General features: G+C 37.8%; 1 long non-coding RNA gene and 1 pseudogene across 1 annotated transcript in view; both read right to left on the reverse strand.

Moving 5' to 3' along the window:
• The window catches only part of LOC123333728, a 312,273-nt gene that overhangs the window by 23,652 nt on the left and 264,191 nt on the right, over positions 1–24,430 (reverse strand). The window lies entirely within an intron of this gene.
• On the reverse strand, positions 494–612 carry LOC112585290 (annotated as a pseudogene).

The raw sequence follows: 24,430 nt of genomic DNA on the forward strand, positions 1-24,430 counted from the left end.
ATTCATGAAAGTGAAAAGTGAAAGTGAAGTTGCTCAGTCATGTCCGACTCCCAGCGACCCCATGGACTGCAGCCTAACAGGCTCCTCCGTCCATGGGATTTTCCAAGCAAGAGTACTGGAGTGGGGTGCCATTGTAGGAAGCACCAAATTGATTGACTTATTTGGTGTTAAGTGAAAACTGAAAGTTGCTCAGTTGTGTTCAACTCTTTGTGACTCCACTGATTAAACAGTCCGTGGAATTCTCCAGGACAGAATATTGGAGTAGGTAGCCCTTCCCTTCTCCAGGGGATCTTCCCAGGAATCGAACCCAGGTCTCCCACATTGCAGGCAGATTCTTTACCAACTGAGCCACCAGAGAAGCCCAAGAATACTGGAGTGAATAGCTATCCCTTCTCCAGGGGATCTTCCTGACCCAGGAGTCAAACTGGGGTCTCCCGTATTGCAGGCAAATTCTTTACCAACTGAGATATCTGCTATCAGGGAAGCCCCAAAAAGCCTACAGCACCCTGTATTCCCAGGCGGTCTCCCATCCAAGTACTAACCAGGCCTAACCTTGCTTTACTTTCAAGATCAGACAAGATAGGGTGCATTCAGGGTGGTATGGAAGTAACCTAGAATTGGTAATGCAATAAAAATCATGATTCTTATTCCCAACAGACTTACATCTGCATAAAATTCAAATAACCCATACACCCTACCCCTGCTCATGAAGAGTTTACCAAGACACCGATGATGGAATAGACCATTCATGGAGATCCAGGCTTACTAAACTTCCTTAAGCTCCTCCAGGAAGAAAATGTTTTCCTACCTCATGCTTTTTAAGAATTCTCTATTGCGCACATTTTCTTCAACTCTTATTATTCTAAAAAATCCCCAAATAGGCCAATTTCCACTTAAAGCTTCCAGGTTGATTATTGCAGTTTACAGAAATCCTAGGAATCTCACACAGTACTAGTCAATCCCTTTGCCTAGCAGACTCCTTTACACTTTAATATCCTTCTTTCTGTTCCATGTCTGACTACTGTGTCCCAGATGCTAGGTTGAAGCCATAGAAAGGCTGGAATCTTGAGTTGTGTGTTCATGGTGTTATCAACAACATTTAATTGCCTGCCAAATGAATGAACACATGGTCAACATAATAGACTAAAAAGTCTAGGACTGAAACCGCAGAAGTACAATGGTGAGTTAGACCAAGGTCTGTGTAATGCTTTTAGCTAAAAAGTTAAGACTTTTTATAAGGCATATAAAATGTTTTTGTAATTTAGTATAATCTTGATACTTTTTAAAGGTTTATTAACTTTTGCACACAAAGAGACTCTGGATTACTCACAATTTATAAGGTAAGAAAAATTCACCTATTAAAGGGTAATAGGTACCACTATATCACAATAATGAAAATTTATGTGCATCATTTCCTCAGCAGGCCACCAAAAGGTCAAGTGTTTACCAAAAGTGAGTCATTTTTTAAAAAAATAGTCTAGAAGAACTGCAAATCTACTTAAAACAAATGAAAATACACAGATTGTTGGTACACACCCGTGTGTGTGTGTGTGTGTGTGTGTATACACACATATATATGGGGCTTCCCTGGTGGCTCAGTCAGTGAAGAATCTACCTGCAATTCAGGAGACCTGGTTTCAATCTCTGAGCTGGGAAGATCCCCTAGAGAAGGGAATGGCTACCCACTCCACTATTCTTGCCTGGAGAATCCATCCCATGGACAGAGGAACCTGGCGGGCTACAGTGCATGGGGTCACAAAGATTCAGACACGACTGAGAGACTAAGCACACACACAAATGATGTTTGTGTATATATATATATATATATATATATATATATATTCTGTGGAAATATTAAGTTGTGCCAAATTAGAGCTAGTTTGAAAACTAATCCTGAGTGATTGAAGGGTTGATGTAGATTCTTTTAGCTCTTTGTTGAAGTGTACCAACCATTGTTCTAGGGCTTCCCTGATAGCACAGTTGGTAAAGAGTCTGCCTGCAATGCAGGAGACCCAGGTTCAATTCCTGAGTTGGGAAGATCCCCTGGAGGAGGAAATGACAACTCACTCCAGCATACTTGCCTGGAGAATCTCCTGACAAAGGAACCTGGCAGGCTACATACAGTCTATGGGTTCACAAGAGTTGGACAGGACTGAGTGACAGCACACACGATCATTGTTCTACACATAATTGTATAATAAAGTTTGCTCTGTTTGATCAATTATTAAAGTGTAGAAATCTACTGATTCTACATGCTGTCCACCACTCTGCATATTGCTAATAAGCTTAACTTTATTTTTGACCACTAAAAATTTGGAATAACCAAAGCAACATTGAAAAAAAGAACAAAGCTAGATGTATCATGCTCCCTGACTTCAGACTACACTACAATATTCATTTGATTTCTCTGGACATTTTAAAAGATACGGGTTCACTTTGGTTAAACACTATTAACTCATTTTAATCAGTATCTTAGGGCAGCTGACCTGCTTTCCATCTCTGTTCCTCTATCTCAGTTGTGACTAGTTGAGTTCAATTGGCTATGGGACATTCAGTCTAACATCCGACATTAAAAAAAAAAACAAAATTTTTTAAGAAATTCTATAACACAGCTGACTGTGTCCCTTTATATTAAGATGCTTATGATTTCAAATTTGCTATTTTAAGATATAAATAGTAAACAAGATAGGATATAATTTAATGCAGAGGTGCCTGCAGGAGGGCTGCTTGTTTTTTATTGTTTGGGAAAAAAAAAAAAAGAGAGAGAGAGAGAGATGGATGAGGGGAATAACAGAAGAAAGCTTAAAATATCTATAACACTTTTAGATTATAGATGTCCCCAATTACAGTTATATAGAATCCAATTTAAAACACTTGCTGATAGAGCAGTTGAAGATAACAAGCTTCCTAAAATTTCTTGAAGGATGTGAAATCTGGAAACAGATCTCTCATTCCTTACTTTTTTCTATAGTAATATCACAAGCAACAGGTAAAATATTCCTAACCACTCAGAAGAGATTTCTGTTGTATAACATCAACTTAGAGTTTTATGGAAGGTAAAATTAAATTAAATTTTACAGTATTAAGATCACTAAGTAGAAATATAAAGAAACTATAAAGAAATATAATATCCCATGCCCAGAGGCCTTCTGAAATAAAAGAGTGTATTAAAGAGTGTATTAAAAAGACAGATCCTTTCAACATTATTTCAGAAAGTAAAGTATTCTATTTTTCTAGGTCCTCAAGGCTAAAATTTAAACATCTGTCATTTATAGAAGGCCCTGCCAAGAAATGCAGAGAAACTAGACAATGACCAAAAAAAAAAAAAAAAAACCCCAAAACCCTGCTTGCTTGCTTTCCTGGGCAACTAGAAAATATACACAAAATTAGTTTTAAGAGATAATTGTTTAATACCTCTATTCAATAACAATCAAATTAATTTAGCATCTAATATATGCCAGGGATTGTGCCTAAACCCTGCAGAGTCAGAGACTAACATGACACTCAAAGAATTTGAAAAGAATTGGAAAGAGAGACAAATTATAAATGTAATAACAGAAAAAAACCTTTTGGAGAATGAAAAAAAATACACACACATGGAATCTAAACTGGATTGCAAGGGAAGAAGGAACAATAAATAAATGCAAAAATCATCTTGAGGAAAAAAATGGTTCCTTTCAGAAACTGAAATATGGTGAATATGATTGAAACTTCTAGAAAATGGGGGAAAAAAAACTAAAAAAATAGTTTCAGAATTACAGAGCAGTTATATCATGTATTATTCCATCAAGTTTGGTGAGGAGTTGTGTCTGGTTTTTATTCTAAAGTTAATGACAATTCACTGAAGAGCATTTCAGCAGAGGACAACCACAAGATTTATATTGAATCACTGGCTTACTGTGATTTGGGATGGGGGTAAAAGAGAATGACCAAAGACCAGCTAGCATACACTTGCTGCTGCTGCTGCTAATTCGCTTCAGTTGTGTCGGACTCTGTGCGACCCCATAGACGGCAGCCCACCAGGCTCCGTTGTCCCTGGGATTCTCCAGGCAAGAACACTGGAGTGGGTTGCCATTTCCTTCTCCAATGCATGAAAGTGAAAAGTGAAAGTGAAGTCACTCAGTCATGTCCGACTCCTAGGGACCCCATGGACTGCAGCCCACCAGGCTCCTCCGTCCTTGGGATTTTCCAGGCGAGAGTACTGGAGTGGGGTGCCATTGCCTTCTTAGTTTACAGTAATATAGGGAAAAACTGGGTAGCAGTAGAGTGTTAGAAACACTGGTGTAGAATTGATAGGAATTAGGATTTTGATTGGATACAGAGGATGTGTTTGAAAGAGGTTTTCAAGATGACTCACAACTTTCTGACAAGAGAAATTGGGGGTAATTAGTAATTGTACTGCAGGAGAAGATGAGGATATGATAAAATCTAATTGTCTGCTTATCTTTATTCACAAAATAGGTACTACAGATTCCTCCCAACCCATAAGGATAAGAGATTAGCCCCACATAAACATAACTATTCAAGAATCAACAAAATAGTATTTGCTTATTATCTGTAGTTACAACTGCAAGATCATTTGCAATTGTAGATTACATATAAGGAAATTTTAAAAGTCTACAATTATACCCCTTTTGTCACCAGCAAAGGCAATTAACAATTCCTAGGAAACAAAAATAGAAACTTGGTAATAAAGAGTAACCTTTTTATTTTCCTTTGTGCCTAGTCTAGTTTCAGCTGCTCACAGGAGGCTGTGCAGAGGCCTCACATCTAGCCTTTCAGAGTTCCTGGTGCTAAACTGCTGTTTCAGCACCTGTGCTCAGGACTGTATGCTATGCTGTGTGTGACACTCTATCCAAGATGGCAGCAGTGGCTGTGTGCCGAGACAGTGCTCTATATGGGTTGGGAGCAGGGCAACTGTGCCAGCCCCAAGAGAACCCCACCCCTCATCCTCTGAGAGATCCCTAGAAGGTAGCCCCACTCACAGCCTGTCCAGAGAGCTTGTGCTCTAGAGCGGAGCTCTCACCAGTTCATTCTCTGATCAAAGAATAAACTTTCCTTTGCTTCTGAACCCAACTTGGTCTTATTCTGTGGCTTCAGACTGAATGACACCCCACAAGAGGCACAGAAGGATCAGTTGTTTTTGCTGTTTGGTCACTGAGTCATGTCCCTTTTCTGACCCTGTGGACTGTAGCCCACCAGGCTCCTCTGTCCATGGGGTTTCCCAGGCAAGAGTACTGAAGTGGATTGCCATTTCCTTCTCCATAGGATCCTTTTGACCCAGGGATGGAACCCATGTCTCCTACATTGGCAGGTCAATTCTTTACCACTGAGTCTCTTGGGAAGCCAAAAGGGTTAGTAACACTTTCTATATCTACAGCCTTTTTCAGTGTAACTTTTGCAGCTTTTCCCACCTAAGATGAATTCTTTCCCTCATTTCTCAAACCTAGACACAGTCTGTGAGTTGGCTTTGACTAACAGAATGAAAGGAAAACATCACCATACAATTCTGTGTCCAGCCGTCAACAGACCGTGCTTGCTTCATTCCTTCTCTTCTGCTTTCACAATGGGAACAAGTCAAACCAACAAATACCCTCAAATCTGAGAGTGCCTGGGCTGGAACAAATGCCATAAATGTATGTTTATGTGGACGGTACATGTGAGTTACCACCGAGGTGACATGGAAACTTATGACAAATCAGTAAGCGTTGCTCTAAAATTTGGTAAATGATACAATCATGTAAATACATTGAGTCTGAATCAGATGAGGGATAAAATTGACCATTTACATTGCATTCTTTATCATTTTGGAGTTAATGTTTATTTTATTATGGTAGTATACACAGATGTCACCAATAGTTTGGGGAGAAAATGAAGGTTCGGGAAATGGATAGAGGGCAGAACCAGGGCTTCTAGAACATTCTTCAGAGAACAAAGTTCAATCACTGGAGACTTGGGAAGGATTTTCCCAAAATACTGAGTGCTCTCCAAGCTATCTGTAACAACTCTACGATTGCCCCAACTGATGGGATGGAAATGACAAACATGATTTTATTTGGCTAAACAACAAAAATGTAACCTGCAAAGACAAGAGGAAAAAAGGGTTTAGTCTTAGACAGTGAGAGACAAATACTGTGTGATTTCACTTCTATGTGGAATCTAAAAGAAAAGAAATGAGCAAACGTAAACAGAAATAAAGTTTTAAATACAGAGAACAAACAGGTGGTTGACAGAGGGGAGAAGGAATGAAAGGGAAAGAATTGGTGTGAGAGATTAAAAAGTACAGACTTGTAGTTGCAAAACAAATGAGTCATGAAATGTACAGTGTGGGGAATATAGTCAGTAACCATGTAATATCTAATATCTTTGCATTGTGATATATTTTAACTTATTTTGCTGATCAGTTTGAAATGTATACAAATATCAAATCATTATGCTGTGTAACAAGAATTAACATAATGCTGTAGGTCAATTATGCTTCAAAAGCCAACAGACAGACTCATAGGACAGAGATAAGGTTTGCGGTCACCAGAGGTTGGGGATGTCAGGAGAAGGGGAATAGGGTGCAAGCAGTCAAAACGTACAACCTTTCAGTTATAAGATGAATAAATACTAGAGATGTAACGTACAACTTGATGAATGTAATTAGAACTGCTGTATGTTACATATGAATGTCAAGAGTAAATCCCAAGAGTTCTCATCAAAAGATTTTTTTTTCTCTTTCTTTATATTTGTGTCCATGTGGGATTATGGATGTTCTTTAAACTTGTGATAATCACTTCATGATACATTAAAATTAAAACCATTATGCTACACACTTTAAACTTATCTAGTACTGCATGCTACTTAAATCTCAATAAAACTGGAAGGGAGAGAAAAAAAAAAGGAAGAAACTGTACCCTGCCAAGGCCAGATAATAACTTATTAATAATGAATAGATTCATAAGGGAGAACGAAGCCTATACAAAGGAAGCAAATTGGATGACTGGGAATATTAATATAGTTAATAATAATTGAAAAACAAAATACTGGTCCAGATCAAAATACATGGCTTCCAAAATAAATCAGTTAACAAAAATTCTCTACATCAAGTATTCACACAATTCCCTTTACCAGGTGAGGAAACTAGGGAATAGTAATGTCATTTATCTTTCCAAAGTTTATACAACTAAGAAAAAATTAGGATTATATCTCTTAAAGTTGTTTTACTGAAAATTCACTAACAAATTTGGAACTCTACCTCCATTTCATCCAAGGACCATATCAAAATCAATGGATGCTTGTCCTGAAAAGATGTTTAATAGAACTAAGGAGCTACAAAATTGAGTTCACCAATCAGTGTTCCTTTCCTGAGCCATTTTTTCTATTATAAGAAACACTTGCATGTACATTCCCATACTCTTACCTAGGATTAGGAATGAAAACTATTAATGAGAACTGTACTGAATTTTATTGTGTTCTTAATAGTAATGCCATTTATGTTCAATAGTAATATGGTTATTAACATTAAATTCCAATTCAGTTTGAAACTGAATTTGTTTGACAAAGGAGTTTCAACTCACAAAAACCCTAGTCTATTAAATTTTTGCAGCAATATATATATAAATATATATATTTAATTTATTTATTTTAATTGAAGCCTAATTACTTTACAATATTGTAGTGGTTTTTGTCATACATTGACAAATATTAAAAATGTTTTTGTTTCCTCTTCTTCATTAGAAATTTCAGCCTTTGTTGTCTTATGCAGAGAGAACTACAACACTGCAGGAGACTCTCACCCAGATTAGACACGAGGTAACACTTATGATTAGGGAAGACGGGGTACTCATGTTCTCTTTCTATTTGCATTTGACACAGAAAATCTCAGGAGAGAGAAAGACACTCTGATTCAGGAAAGTGTTCAGACTGATTGAACTATTTGACTTACTGTGTTCAACACATCCTCCAGAGACATTAGCTATGTCATGAATCTAATCCATACAGTGACAAAGGGTACCCATTAAAACCTTCTAACTTTTAAGCTCAATAGTTGTTAAATTTAATAATGAGCCCAAATAAGGCTGTGTTTTAGGGAACATAATATATCACCCACTCTTCAAATGCAACTCTGTAAGGGAAAATGGGTGTAGAATTGACAATCTTGTTCTAATGGGCAAATAGAATGAAACTGATTTACAGTCAAAATAGTTTGAGCCAAAGGTAAAGCAAGAATATCTCCTAGCAAACACGAATAGTAAATGATTAAGCAAAAATAATTCAAAGAGAAGTTAAAGTGTATATATTATAAAGTCTTCAGTCCATGTATAATTATTAGATTCTTCTGCATATATTAGTAACTTTTATGTGCAGTTCAGTTGCTCAGTAATGTATGATTCTTTGCAGCCCCATGGACTGTAGCACGCCAGGCTTCCCTGTCCATCACCAACTCCCAGAACTTACTCAAACTCATGTTCACTGAATTGGTGATGCCATCCAACCATCTCATCCTCAGTCATCCCTTTTTCCTCCCACCTTCAATCTTTCCCAGTATCAGGGAATTTTCCATTAAGTCAGTTCTTTGCATCAGGTGGCTAAAGTGTTGGAGTTTCAGCTTCAGCATGAGTCTTTCCAATGAACACTAGGACTAATCTCATTTAGGATATACTGGTTGGATCTCCTTGCAGTCCAAGGGACTCTCAAGAGTCTTCTCCAACACCACAGTTCAAAAGCATCAATTCTTCAGTGCTCAGCTTTCTTTTTAGTCCAATTCTCACATCCATACATGACTACTGGAAAAACCATAGTTTTGACTAGATGGACCTTTTTTGGCAAAGTAATGTCTCTGCTTTTCAATATGCTGTCTAGGTTGGCCATAGCTTTTCTTCCAAGGAGAAATCATCTTTTAATTTCATGGCTACAGTCACCATCTGCAGTGATTTTGGAGCCCCAGAAAATAAAGTCTCTCACTGTTTCCACTGTTTCCCCATCTATTTGCCATGAAATGACAGGACTGGATGCCATGATCTTAGTTTTCTGAAAGTTGAGTTTTAAGCCAAATTTTTCACTCTCCTCTTTCATGTTCATCAAAAGGTTCTTTAGCTCTTCTTCACTTTCTGCCATAAGGGTGGTGGTTTCTGCATATATGAGGTTATTGATATTTCTCCCAGCAATCTTGATTCCAGCTTGGGCTTCATCCAGCCTGGCATTTCATAGGATGTACTCTGCATCTAAGTAAAATAATCAGGGTGACAATATACAGCCTTGATGTACTCCTTTCCTGATTTGAAACCAGTCTGTTGTTCTATGTTCAGTTCTAACTGTTGCTTCTTGACCTGCATACAGATGTCTCAGGAGGTAGGTAAGGTAGTCTGGTATTCCCATCTCTTGAAGAATTTTCCACAGTTTGTTGTGATCCACACAGTCAAAGACGTTGGCATAGTCAATAAAGCAGAAGTAGATATTTTTCAGGAACTCTCTGGCTTTTTCAATGATCCAACAGATGTTGGCAATTTGACCTCTGATTCCTTTGCCTTTTCTAAATCCAGTTGAACATCTGGAAGTTCACAGTTCACATACTGTTTAGTTATATATATATATATATATATATACACACACACACACACACACACACACATACATATTTTTAAAAAAAACTGTTTTTTTATTTCAGGAAAAACTGTCTTCTATATGACTTCCCTAGTGGGTGATGCTTCTCAAAACCATCAGTACTTTTTAAATAAATAAATAAATAAATAATTTTTAAATAATACATTTAATGTCTGATACTTTCATACAATTCTCTTGCTGCCAATTAACAAAATTTTGTCTCAGAGATTTAATACCTTCAATCTCACAGATGTATATAATTGATAATAGATTACAGGCAGTTTTTTTTTAATTTGGGTATTTTTAGAAACTACTATATGTTCTATGATAAATACACACAATTTATGTGTATGCTACACCAACATCCATGAGATACAATGCATAATAGCTCTGAGAATTATTTCATTAAATAAATGCATTTTGTTGTTTAATGTGCTTAACCAACTTTTCCAAATTATTTAATAATGAAATATTACATCCCTCCCCACTCCTTGCTGCCAGATGTTATCAATTAACATCTTGTTGAAAGCTATTTGTCAGTATATGATTGTGGAAAATCCTAAAATATCCTCAGTCCTAGAAATAGTAGCTTTAAATGGACAAAATCCTTCCAAGTTCAGTAAAAAAAAGAGTGAATTTATATTTATGAGCCCTTGCCATGTTCCAGATGTTATGATGAGCACATTTTATGCTACAGGAGAATGGTGCCTTAAACATTTTAACTTTGGCTTGGCAATATAGCATGCAGGAAAGAGGTGTGTGTTTTCACATTTATAACAAGAGAAAACCTGGAGAAACTAAAACAAGTTCTCTTAAACTCATCAGAGAACTGAGGTCACAGGTAAACCACTGACTCAAAATAGGTAGTGATGCACTCACCTCCAAGGAGAAACAGGACAAGGGCATTTACTTGCCTGGAAAAGAAAGATATCAGGAACACCATGAAAGCCAGTGAGAGTTGTCAAAGGTTCACCAGGGGCTAGTGTAAGAGAAGAAAGCATCCGGGCCTATAGGAGGGTATGTCACACTGTCTGCAAGGTTTCCCACAGGAGTTCTACTAGGTGCTCACGTGGAAGATGAGTGAGCTCACTGAAAATGCTTGCTCACGGTGCTGACTGCAGGAGAGGAACAAAAACCACTGCCAAAACTCTCCTAGGCCCATCTCTACAATCCCCTGTATAGAACAGAAGCCTTAATCTGAAGGGGGAAGGATAATAAAAACTGTGCCAAAGAGTCGGACACGACTCAGTGACTGAACAGCAACAACAACTGGAGAGCTCCAATAGAAACTCACTGAATCTGGGAGGAAAAAGAGAACTTGAATCATTCGATCAATCAACTGTTCGCTGTTCTCTGAGAGAAGCAGAATCCCTACTTCTTCGTGAAGGGCCAACATTCCATCTGGAGAAGTATAACACCTGGAAGGCCACACCCCTGAGATGGAGGCTCACATCTGGAAAAAGACTAAGGTTTTATCAAATCGTCAGAGAAACCCCTACCTCCTCTAGCAACAAACTAACAAGCATCAAGGAAGACAACTACGGAGTACTACTGGAGGGCTGCAAGAGACACACTATCCTAGGAAGCAGTGCAAATGTAAGACCAAAAGCCAAGGTGGGGAGACTCAAAGCCAACAGGGACTAGAACCTGCAAACCCCTGAGAAATTAGCCCTCCATGTAAACCCAAGGTATAACTAGGGGTATCTGAAGTTTCTTAGGCACTGACAATAGCCAGAGATATAATATAACTTGAAAGCCAGAAAAACTTCTGACTAGTTTAACACAAAAACCCACATAAAAGGCCTTGCAGAAGGAAAAGAATCAGTGAACTTGCAGATAGGCCCATAGAAATGTGGTGAACCTGAAATGCAAATAGAAAAAGGAAAACACTCATACACATATACAAAAATACCATTATTTATATAGTATCTTTACCAACTTGATTTTAATACTGAAACTCTTAGACAAATTTGAACCTGAAGTATTCTAAAGGAAAATTAATTTAGATTCTTGCAAAATGTCAAAATCATGAAAAGAAAACAAAAAAGGTCAGGGGACCGTTCTAGATGAATACATTTGATGACAAAAGATAATAAATAAATGTTGATTAGATCCTGGAAGAAAGATGAGAAACACTACAAAAAGGCAGGGAAAGAGGAAGAACAGGAAGATGAAGAGGAAAGAAAGAAGAAGAAAAAGAAGAGATACTGCCAACACAGTGAAATTAACCAAGTGCCAAATATCATATGGATGTTTATCATATTACTACAACTTTTCTGTAGCATGAAATTTTTTAAGATAAATGGAAAAAATAAATATGATAGCTGTTTCTTTTGCCTGATCTTCACTCTATTTAACTTCTAGCACCATGTCAGTTTCCTCAGTTCAGTTCAGTTGCTCAGTCGTGTCCTACTCTTTGTGACCCCATGGAATGCAGCATGCCAGGCTTCCCAGCCCATCACCAACTCCTGGAGCCTACTCAAACTCATGTTCATGGAGTTGGTGATGCCATACAACCAGCATCTCATTCTCTGTCATCCCCTTCTCCTCCCACCTTCAATCTTTCCCAGCATCAGGGTCTTTTCTAATCGGTCAGTTCTTTGCATGAGGTGGCCAAAGTATTGGAGCTTCAGTTTCAGCATCAGTACTCCCAATTCAGGACTGATTTTCATTAGGATTGACTGATTTGATATTCTTGAAGTTCAAGGGACTCTCAAGAGTCTTCTCCAGCACCACCATTCAAAAGGATCAATTCTTCAGTGCTCAGCTTTCTTTATACTCCAACTTTCACATCCATACATGACTATGGGAAAAACTGTAGTTTTGACTAGATGGACCTTTGTTGGCAAAGTAATGTCTCTGCTTTTCAATATGCTGTCTAGGTTGGTCATAGCTTTTCTTCCAAGGAGAAATCATCTTTTAATTTCATGGCTGCAGTCACCATTTGTGGTGATTTTGGAGCCCCAAAAAATAAAGTCTGACACTGTTTCCATTATTTCCCCATCTGTTTGCCATGAAGTGACAGGACTGGATGCCATGATCTTAGTTTTCTGAAAGTTGAGTTTTAAGCCAAATGTTTTACTCTCCTCTTTCACTTTCATCAAGAGGCTCTTTAGCTCTTCTTCACATTCTGCTGTAAGGGTGGTGTTGTCTGCATATATGAGGTTATTGATATTTCTCCCAGAAATCTTGATTCCAGCTTGGGCTTCATCCAGCCCGGCATTTCGCAGGATGTACTCTGCATCTAAGTTAAATAAGCAGGGTGACAATATACAGCCTTGACGTACTCCTTTCCCTATTTGGAACTGGTCTGTTGTTCAGTTCTAACTGTTCCTACTTGGCTTGCATACAAATTTCTCAGGAGGCAGGTAAGGTGGTCTGGTATTCCCAGCTCTAAGAATTTTCCACAGTTTGTTGTGATCCACACAGTCAAAGACTTTGACGTACTCAATAAAGCAGAAGTTGATGTTTTTCTAACTCTCTTGCTTTTTCTATGATCCAACAGATGTTGGCAATTTGATCTCTGGTTTTCTGCCTTTTCTAAATCCCGCTTGAACATCTGGAAGTTGATGGTTCATGTACTGTTGAAGCCTGGCTTGGTTAATTTTGAGTATTACTTTGCTGGCATGTGATAAGAGTGCAATTGTGCGGCAGTTTGAGAGTTCTCTGGCACTGCCTTTTTTTGGGATTTGAATGAAAACTGACCTTTTCCAGTCCTGTGGCCACTGCTGAGTTTCCCAAATATTATAGCATATTGAGTGCGGCACTTTCACAGCATCATCTTTTAGGATTTGAAATAGTTCAATTGGAATTTCATCACCTCCACTAGCTTTGTTCATAGTGATGCTTCCTAAGGACAACTTGAGTTCACATTCTAGGATGTCTAGCTCTAGGTGAGTGATCACACCATCAAGGTTATCTGGGTCATAAAATCTTTTTTGTATGATTCTTTTGTGTATTCTTGCCACCTCTCCTTAATATTTTCTGCTTCCATTAGGTTCATATGACTTCTGTCTTTTATTCCAGATAACTGCTGAATAATTAACTGAAAGTGTGAATAAATATCATAAAAACAGTTTTCTTCTGGACGCTGGAGCTAAAGTAGAAAATGCTATAGTGAATCAGCATTTTTCTATGGTATTAAAAAATAGTGGGGAACACATGTATACCTGTGGTGGATTCATTTTGATATTTGGCAAATCTAATACAGTTATGTAAAGTTTAAAAATAAAATAAAATTAAAAAAAATAAAAAAAAAAATAGAAACATTTTTTGAGAACACACTTTTATTGTATGCACAGATCTCACAAAATTTTAAAAATCCATGGGGAACACATACCTGTGGTGGATTCATTTTGATATTTGGCAAAACCAATACAATTATGTAAAGTTTAAAAATAAAATAAAATTTTAAAAAAATTTAAAAAAAATTTTTTAAATCCTATCATCTCAAAGGACATAGACCTATACTTTACGAGTTTTAAGTTCAGTAACCATTATTAACTTCTACTTTGCATTTCAAGTTTTCAGTAAGAGTAGACATATATTAACTAATAATAGTAATCAGGATAGTTTCATACACATAAACTGCAGGAAATGTGAATCACTTGGAAGTAAACAACTGAAAGAAATCCAGACTAAAACTGAGGTGATATGTTCAGTAAAATGTATACATAAAAACAAAAAAGTATTTGGAGACAGTTTCATAAATTCATTCTGTGGAAATGTATCTACTACTTTAGAAGAACCTGGACACTTTTAGTTATTGATTGGAAATAAGCACAAACCAGAAGTCAAGAGGGAGGGAGGACAAATCTGACAATGTTGAGTAGGAGGTGAAACAGAGTGGGAGAAACCTGAAAGTGAGAACAAGAAAGTACTGTCAAACAGGAAAACAGATTTGCATCCCTGGAATATTCTTGTTCAGAGAACACCTGAAACATAATTACATTACTAAGATGGTTACTACTTTCTAGAAAGTTATAAGAATTTTCAAAACAGTTAAGTAACTTCACTATAAGAGATGAAACAATTTCAAGAGACTTAGATTCTACTCATTACTTGTAAATTGTGCAAAGTTCAACAACTCACATATGGTTCATATGATTTCATACACAACAAAAATGCTCCAGTATTTGTTATCCATTTTAAGTGTAATTTTTTATTCCTTTCTTTTTTTTGTAAAGTCTTCTTCAATTAACACTATTTTTTTGTTTGATTGGGGGTTGGGGAAGTTTATTTTTATTTGGGTGTTGGTTTTTTTTTTGTTTGATGTTGCAATTCATTATCTCTGATATCAATCAATGATGTATGTAATGCTGTGTTGTTTCATACTATATATATATATATATATATATATATATATATATGAAGTGTTAGGATGTTGGGACAAACTATTTCAATATGCTGAAATGAAATAGCCTATAATCTGTGTATATACATATTTATTCTGAAGGATTATTCTAATTAACTACCATTCATTTTTGAAATGATATATTTTATTAGTATCAATATCAACACAATGTGTTTATTTTTCTGTTTTTTTCCCCCATATTTGGAAGCAATTGATTTTGAGTTATCATTTGTGCCAACATTCTCATAACACTTTATAAATACACGTGCTTTACCTTCAGCTTTTAATGAGGAATGATTCTGTTCACAGCAGCTTCCTCAGAACATCAGTCCAAGGGATTGCATTTGGCACACCAAGCTGTTAAACTTTCCTATCATCTATGTATATTTTTTTAAGTATTGCCTGTGGCTTTACTGTTCATTATTAAAAGAAAAACATGCTCAGAATTTCAATTGATTTCTCCTGCCTGAATACCAATTAAAACCTGTTTATTACAACTTTGGAAATGCTCTCTAATTCATCACTTCATAACAGAATTTCTTGGTTCTAATAAGCTTGCTTTTATACACTAAAGTATGTATTAGAGTATTTCTCAATTCTGTAGAATTATACCTGATTAGGAAGAAAAAAGTCAAGCTATAGGATTTATTTGTTTAACCAGGAAAGAAGGAGGCTGGCATTAAGTCCAGACTTTGTCTTAATTATTAATAGAATTGTGAGAGGTAGCAGTAGTTATGAACTTGACTCTAAATTTACTGGGAAAAGGTAGTCATGTATGATTCTACGTTGAATAAAGGAGATAACAGAAGAGACCTTGATAACAGAATTCCATAAGAACACATAAAATGTGGCAATAAAAATACAAAATAATGAAATAGCAATTAAATGATTTCAGAAAATGCTATTATCTTGCCTTTAAAAGGTAGATCAAGATACTTTTAGTACAACTTAAAAAATTATGTCTGGTTTGTAATAGGATAACTCAATAAATTACTGAAGACCTTACATGCTAATTGATGCAATAAGAAAAGTAAGAAGTTTATCAATGTATAATATATCCTTAAGGGTGATATACTGATATTCATGAATGATATAAAAACAATTTTAAATGCCTGGAGGAAATTTAAAAAATCTTTTTAAATCATTGAAAACAATAATGCATAGCACTTCTATTTAAATTTTTCTGGACTCATAAAAACATAAAAATCAGTCCATATAAAATTACCTAAAAATGATTTTGTAATTCATATGGAAATGAGTATAACTTGCTAAACAGTAAATTCCATAAATTTTTAAACAAAAACATTTATTCTGCAAATATAACTACTGGATATTTAGAGATAAATACACTATCATATATACATGTGTATATAATCTAGAGAAGACAATGGCAACCCACTCCAGTACTCTTGCCTGGAAAATCCCATGGACAGAGGAGCCTGGTGGGCTGCAGTCCATGAGGTCACTAAGTCCGGCACGACTGAGCGACTTCACTTTGACTTTTCACTTTCATGCATTGGAGAAGGCAATGGCAACCCACTCCAGTGTTCTTGCCTGGAGAATCCCAGGGACGGGGGAGCCTGGTGGGCTGCCATCTATGGGGTCGCACAGAGTTGGACACAACTGAATCAACTTAGCAGCAGCAGCAGCAGCATATATATAATCTGCAATTATTTTTAACTGGGGAAAAATCTTTTAAACACTAACATATCTGTATTTTGATTTAAGCAATCAGGAGTACTGTTAGCTGAGAAAGAACACCTCAGGGAGAAATCGGATTACAAGCAGTCTTGAAGGGAATGAATACTTTGTTTTAGCCATGTTACATTTGATTATTCTTTAAACACAGATGTTCAGTAGGTCACTGGATAAGATGTAGAGCTCTGGGAAGTGGTCAGCATTGAAGACGGCTGTGTGGAACATGTGAATAGGTATCTGGAACTGAAGACTCTGAGACTAGACAAGGTCTCCTCAGAGGTAGAGTAAGAGAATGGATAGAAATGAGATGATGGAATCAGCTCAGTGCTATTCTACCACGTGCTTGGAAACAGAGGAAGAGCCAGCTGAGGAAAGAGAATGAAAGTAGGAAAGGGGGAGCATCACAAGCAAAGCAAAACAGAATAAAGTTTTAAGGAAAGGAGAAAGGTCCACTGACAGGTGAATAAATAAAGAAGATGTGGTACACACATACAGTGAAATACTATTTAGCCATAAAAAAAATGAAACAATACCATTTGCAGCCACATGGATGGACCTAGAGATGATCATACTAAGTGAAGTAAGTTAGAAAGGGAAAGACCAATACCATATGATATCGCTTATATGTGACACAAATGAGCTTATCTATGAAATAGAAACAGACTTACAGACGTAGAGAATAGACTTGCAGTTTCCAAGGGAAAAGGGGTTGGGGGAGGGATGGATTGGGGGTTTGGAATTAGCAGATGCAAACTACCATATATAGAATGGATAAACAACAAGGTCCTACTGTAGTGCAGAAAACTATTCAATATCCTGTAACACACCATAATGGAAAACAAAACAAAAAAAGCTATATACATGCACAACTGAATCACTTTGCTTTAGAGTGGAAATTAACACAACATTGGAAATCAACTCATACTTCAATGAAACAAATATTAAGAAAAGTAAGAAAGGGTTAAATCTGTTAAATGCTGTTAAGACTGGTAGGTAAGGACAAATCATAGGACACTGGATCTGGCAGTATGAAGTGGCGATGAGTTGACAGGAAGAGACTGCAGAGTTAGGAGTACTGAAGCCAAATTGGAATATGACATAAAGAGAGAATGATGGGTGAGAAGATGCAGACTGTGGACACAGAAAACTCATTTGAATCATTCACTTTGAGTAACAGTAGAAAAATAAAAGACAATGTATCTGGAGGGTGATAGAAGATACATTGAGGACTACTTAAGAGATGAGATATTAGGGTTGATTTCTATGCTAACAAGAATGGCCCACATCCAAAAGGCACAAATTATGATATAAGAGAGAATGGGGGAATTCATAAAAGCAGAAACAAAACTGCTTATTAGAAAATATCCAGAACCACGTAAACATAAGTGATATTTTGCAAAAATGACTCTTAACAATTACGCTATTAGGGTACAGAGGCAAATTCTGACAATCCACTTGTAGGGAATAGCCTGCAACTAGCATTAGTTTTAACCTGTGAAAATAAAATGGTGATTTAGTATGGTCAAGATGGATCACACTCTAGCTACTCCTGGCTAACAGTTTGATCTAAACCTTGGGGAGAATTTGTAACAAACTATATGCTTTGCACTGTAGTTTGCATTATTTTTATGCTACTTGTAAAGTTGATGTATTCAACCTGGAGTATATGTTCATGGTGGATGTCAGTACACATCCTCTACTGCCTTTTTAAATGAACCACAATAAAGGAATTTTAAAGGAGAGATACATCAAATGGTAGTTACAATATTTCTTCTTTTTTTTGTTTTTGTGGGTTTTTTTTTTTTTTTTTTTGGTCATTTGTTTTTTGTTCCTATTTTTCCTGGTTTCTGGAGTCCAGAGTACATTTGTTACCCTCATTAGAAGTTTCCTCTTCAATTTCTCAGTTAAATTTCTCAGAGTTTCTCAGTTAAAATAAGATCACAATGCAAGCAGAGTCCAGTACTTAACTAATACAGTGTTTGAGGTTTAAAAATAAAATAAAATTTAAAAAATAAATAAATAAAAATAAAATAAAATTAAAAAAAAAAGAAAGAAAAGCATTTGGAACATACTCCTACCACAGCCATAAATGAGACAGAAAATGTGCCTCAACACTTCAGTGCTGACACAGGCGTCACTTCAGACACCCGCCCCATCTTCACTCACCTGTCCCTCTTGATTCCACAGTATTCATCTTCTACACCTAACCTCATTGCCTCATCCTCTACCACATAGCATCATGAATCCAGACACCTTTCTCATGACTAACAAGAGACTTCCCTGGGAAATTAAAAGGGGATAATCTTGTTATGAATGAGCAGGAAAAAAAAACAAAAACAGCAGCATAATAAATTAGCAAATTTTATTTTTTCTTCAATGGATCTTGCTCTTCTGCCCTTTTTTTGATATTTTGCAAAGATACTATGACTTTTCAAGTCACCTTGAAATATTAATAAGCATTTTTATTTTTCAAGGATTAAATATTCATATCTAGCTTAATAAAAATTCAAGCCTTATTGAAAACATCAAATTCTGGCAAAGATGTGAAGTAATAGGAACTCTCATATTGCTGCTGAGAATACAAAATGGTACACTTTGTAAGATGTTTTGACAGTTTCTTACCACACACACAAAAATGTTTCCTACTGTATAACACGGCAATCATCTTCCTTGGTATTCACCCAAATGAAGTGACATCATGTGTCCGCAAAAAAATTCCAATCCACATTTTTATTGCAGCTTTATTCATAGTTGCCATGGCTTGGAGGCAGCCAGGATAATCTCTGGTAAATGGACAGATGATTAAACTGTGATACATCCAGACAATAAAATATCATTCAGCAGTAAAAAAGAAATGAGCCATTAAAGCCACAGAGGAAACTTGAGTACACATTACTAAATGAAAGAAACCAGTATGAAAGTTTTACCTACTGTATGATTCCAGCTATATGACACTGAGAAAAGCAAAACTATGGAGTCAGTAAAAGCATCAGACCAGGGGTTAGCAGGGAGGGTGGGACGATTTGACAAAGCACAGAGGATTATTAGGACAGTGAGATATCTACTATCATGTGGGATACGTGTCATTATACATTTGTCATTATTTGATCCCTGGAACAAGAAGATCCCTGGGGCCATCCCTGGTGGCTCAGTTCAGTCGCTCAGTCATGTCCGACTCTTTGTAACCCCATGAACTGCAACATGCCAGGCCTCCCTGTCCATCACCAGCTCCCAGAGTTCACCCAAACCCATGTCCATTGAGTCGGTGATGCCATCCAACCATCTCATCCTCTGTCATCCCCTTCTCCTCCTGCCCTCAATCTTTTCCAGCATCAGGGTCCTTTCAAATGAGTCAGCTCTTCGCATCATGTGGCCAAAGCATTGAAGTTTCAGTTAAACAGACCTTTGTTAGCAAAGTAATGTCTCTGCTTTTCAATATGCTGTCTAGGTTGGTCATAACTTTCCTTTCAAGGAGTAAGCGTCTTTTAATTTCATGGCTGCAGTCACCATCCGCAGTAATTTTGCAGCCCAGAAAAATAAAATCAGCCACTGTTTCCACTGTTTCCCCATCTATTTCAGTTAAACATCATTCCTTCCAATGAATATTCAGGACTGATTTACTTTAGGATGGGCTGGTTGGATCGCCTTACAGTCCAAGGGACTCTCAAGAGTCTTCTCCAACACCACAGTTCAAAAGCATCAATTCTTCAGCATTCAGCTTTCTTCACAGTCCAGCTCTCACATCAATACATGACCACAGGAAAAACCATAGCCTTGACTAGACAAACCTTTTGGCAAAGTGATGTCTCTGCTTTTCAATATGCTGTCTAGGTTGCTCATAACTTTCCTTTCAAGGAGTAAGCGTCTTTTAATTTCATGCCTGCAGTCACCATCCACAGTGATTTTGGAGCCCAGAAAAATAAAATCAGCCACTGTTTCTGCTGTTTCCCCATCTATTTCCCATGAAGTGATGGGACCAGATGCCATGATCTTAGTTTTCTGAATGTTGAGCTTTAAGTCAACTTTTTCACTCTCCTCTTTCACTTTCATCAAGAGGCTCTTTAGTTCTTCATTTTCTGTCATAAGGGTGGTGTCATCTACATATCTGAGGTTATTGATATTCCTCCCAGCAATCTGATTCCAGCTTGTGCTTCTTTCAGCCCAGTGTTTCTCATGATGTACTCTGCATATAAGTTAAATAAGCAGGGTGACAATATACAGCCTTGACAGACTCTTTTTCCTTTTTTTTTTTATTTTTTTTTTTTTTTATTTTTTAACTTTACAATATTGTATCAGTTTTGCCATACATCAACATGAATCCACCACAGGTATACACGTGTTCCCCATCCTGAACCCTCCTCCCTCCCCGTATCATCCCTCTGGGTCATCCCAGTGCACCAGCCCCAAGCATCCAGTATCGTGCATCAAACCTGGACTGGTGACTCGTTTCATATATGATATTATACATGTTTCAATGCCATTCTCCCAAATCATCCTATTTGGAACCAGTCTGTTGTTCCATGTCCAGTTCTAACTGCTGCTTCCTGACCTGCATACAAGTTTCTCAAGAGGCAAGTCGGGTGGTCTGGTATTCAAAACCCTTTCAGAATTTTCCACAGTTTATTGTGATCCACACAGTCAAAGACTTTGGCATAGGCAATAAAGCATAAATAGATGTTTTTCTGGAATTCTCTTGCTTTTTCCATTATCCATTGGATGTTGGCAACACTCAGAGGTAAAGAATCTGCTTTCAATGCAGTAGACGTAGAGATGTACATTTAATCCCTGGGCCAGGAAGATCCCCTAGAGGAGGAGTTGGAAACCCACTCCTATATTCTTGCCTGGAGAATCCTATGGACAGAAGAGCCTGGCAGGCTACAGTCCACAGGGTTGCAAACAGTCAGACATGACTGAGCGACTTGGCATGCATGCAGGAAGACCCCCTGGAAGAAGAAATGGAAACCTACTCCAGTATTCTTGCCTGAGAAATCCCAAGGACAGAGGAGTCTGGTGGGCTACAGTCTAGGGTGTCGCAAAGAGCTAGACATGACTGAGCAACTAAACAACAACAATAAACAACAATAGAATATGTAACACCAAGAGTGAACCTTCATGTGAGCTATGGACTTTGAGTGATTATAGTGTGTCAATGTAGGTTCATCAATTATAGCAAGTGTGGCAGGTCATGTTGATAGTAGGGGAAATCATGTATATCAAGGGACAAAGGTATATAGGAACTTGCTGTATCTTCTGCTCAATTTTGCTATGAACCTAAAACTGCTCTAAAAATAATCTATTTAAATATGACATTTAGTCAAGGCTATGGTTTTTCCAGTGGTCATGTATGGATGTGAGAGTTGGACTGTGAAGAAAGCTGAGCGCAGAAGAATTGATGCTTTTAAACTGTGGTGTTGGAGAAGACTCTTGAGAGTCCCTTGGACTGCAAGGAGATCCAACCAGTCCATTCTAAAGGAGATCACCCCTGGGTGTTCTTTGGAAGGAATGATGCTAAAGCTGAAACTCCAGTACTTTGGCCACCTCATGTGAAGAGTTGACTCATTGGAAAAGACTCTGATGCTGGGAGGGATTGGGGGCAGGAGGAAAAGGGGATGACAGAAGATGAGATGTCTGGATGGCATCACCGACTCGATGGACATGAGTTTGAGTGAACTCCGGGAGTTGGTGATGGACAGGGAGGCCTGGTGTGCTGCAGTTCATGGAATCACAAAGAATCGGACATGACTGAGCGACTGAACTAAACTGATACACTGGAAAATAATTTCAAGGTATTAATCCTGGTTATGTGAAAAACATTGTTTTGATGTAACTGTTAACGATAATAGTAAAGTCATGTGCATATGTAAGAAATAATAGAGAAAAATTCCATGTATCCCATACCCAGTTTTCCCCAGGGTAATATGTTGCATAAACAGGACGTGGGTATAGGTAGGATAAATACACAAAATTTTCTATCACCACAAAGATCCCTCGTATGCTGTTAAACATGAGGAACTCTGCTCTTAGCTTCGATTTAATGGACATTCTTCCCACACTGTTTTTAATATATATACCAACTGACCTTTTAGAGTTACTCCCACTCTCATCCCTTCTTTAGGCCCTGGCAACTAGTGAGTTCTTATCTCTATATATAGTTTATTCATTTCAAGACAGGCATATAGATGGATTCATAAGTATGTATCCTTATTAGTTAATTTGTTTCTCTTACTCCTTGAGTCTAGCCACACTGTTGTGTATATCAATCATCTGCTGCTTCTTAACACTGAGCAGTATTCCATGGTATGGATGCTGAAGGACACCTTGGTTTTTTCCAGTTTGGGACTACAAATAAGGCTGCTATAAATATATTTTTTTTAATCAAGTTTTTGTGGGAGCTACAGATTGGTGTCTTACAACTCAGGCCTGACTCAGCGCAAGAAACCCTCATTGGGCAGAGTGTGATGTCAATTTCTACTCACTTTCTAGCTTTACTTGCTCTGCCATTTAGTAGCATGGTTCCTGGGTCAGAGGACTTGGAGAGGCAGTGACAGGGGATTTAGGACATATTCTCACAGGCCATGTGTCCCTGCAATCTGGTTTTGTATATTCTGTGTGGCAGATGCTAGATTTCTTCAGTGTCAGGGGACCTCTTGGAGAATCACCTCTTTGAGATCCACATTCCCAGGGGCTGGTGCCTCATAAGTAGTATCCTTTCCAGTTGATTCAAGCCCAGCTAAATTATCTGATACTTTCTGTGGAATATAGGAAATAGTTTTTCCTTCAGGAAATTGGTAATAAAGGTTCACTGCATGTGAAGCCTCTCTCTTTCCTCTGTTAAAGAAAAGAAGCAACTATAGCCAGTCTGACATTTAAAATGTGTGTGACAGAAAGATGTCACAAAACAATGACACCATCAAGTCCAGGGACGCACATCAAGTTCTTCAAGTTTGCTAGTCTTCTGATCATGACTCAGTCCGACTGGGCAGAAGAATCACTAACTTAGAGAAACAAAGCATTTTAATGACTGCTTCAAAGGAATTATCCTTCAAAGATTTACTCTTTTGCTCTCTTTCTTATTTCATTCACAGGATGATTTGAGTGACGGGCTGGTTTTAGCAGAAATAATTTGGGATAACCAATTTATAATTTAAAAATACAACAAAAATACAAGAAACAAAATTAAGTAATTGAATACATTTTATCATACTTTGCACAAACTGTATGGATTTGTTATAAAAGCAACAATTTCCACATACAAAAAGATGAACACAACTAATATTTATAAATGTATTTATATGTTTTGATATATTTAGATGGCCAAAGAGTATATGTGTGTACACAAAGAACTGCATTCAATTTGTTTAACTTTTGAATTATTTTGTGATGATACCACATTTTAAAGCGCAGGCGGCTGCGACGGGCGCGCTAAAGCGCAGGCGGCTGCGACGGGCGCGCTAAAGCGCAGGCGGCTGCGACGGGCGCGCTAAAGCGCAGGCGGCTGCGACGGGCGCGCTAAAGCGCAGGCGGCTGCGACGGGCGCGCTAAAGCGCAGGCGGCTGCGACGGGCGCGCTAAAGCGCAGGCGGCTGCGACGGGCGCGCTAAAGCGCAGGCGGCTGCGACGGGCGCGCTAAAGCGCAGGCGGCTGCGACGGGCGCGCTAAAGCGCGGCCGAGGGGAGCCACCCCACGTCTGAGGTCAGGGGCAGAAGACGGGAGGAACCCATGCCCGAAGGGCGGCGGCCAAGAGGAGTTACCCCACGTCCGAGATCAGGGGCAGCAGCAGAGAGTGCCAGAC

The sequence above is a fragment of the Bubalus bubalis genome, chromosome 5, assembly GCF_019923935.1.
Source record: "Bubalus bubalis isolate 160015118507 breed Murrah chromosome 5, NDDB_SH_1, whole genome shotgun sequence".
Taxonomy (NCBI): Eukaryota; Metazoa; Chordata; class Mammalia; order Artiodactyla; family Bovidae; genus Bubalus; species Bubalus bubalis.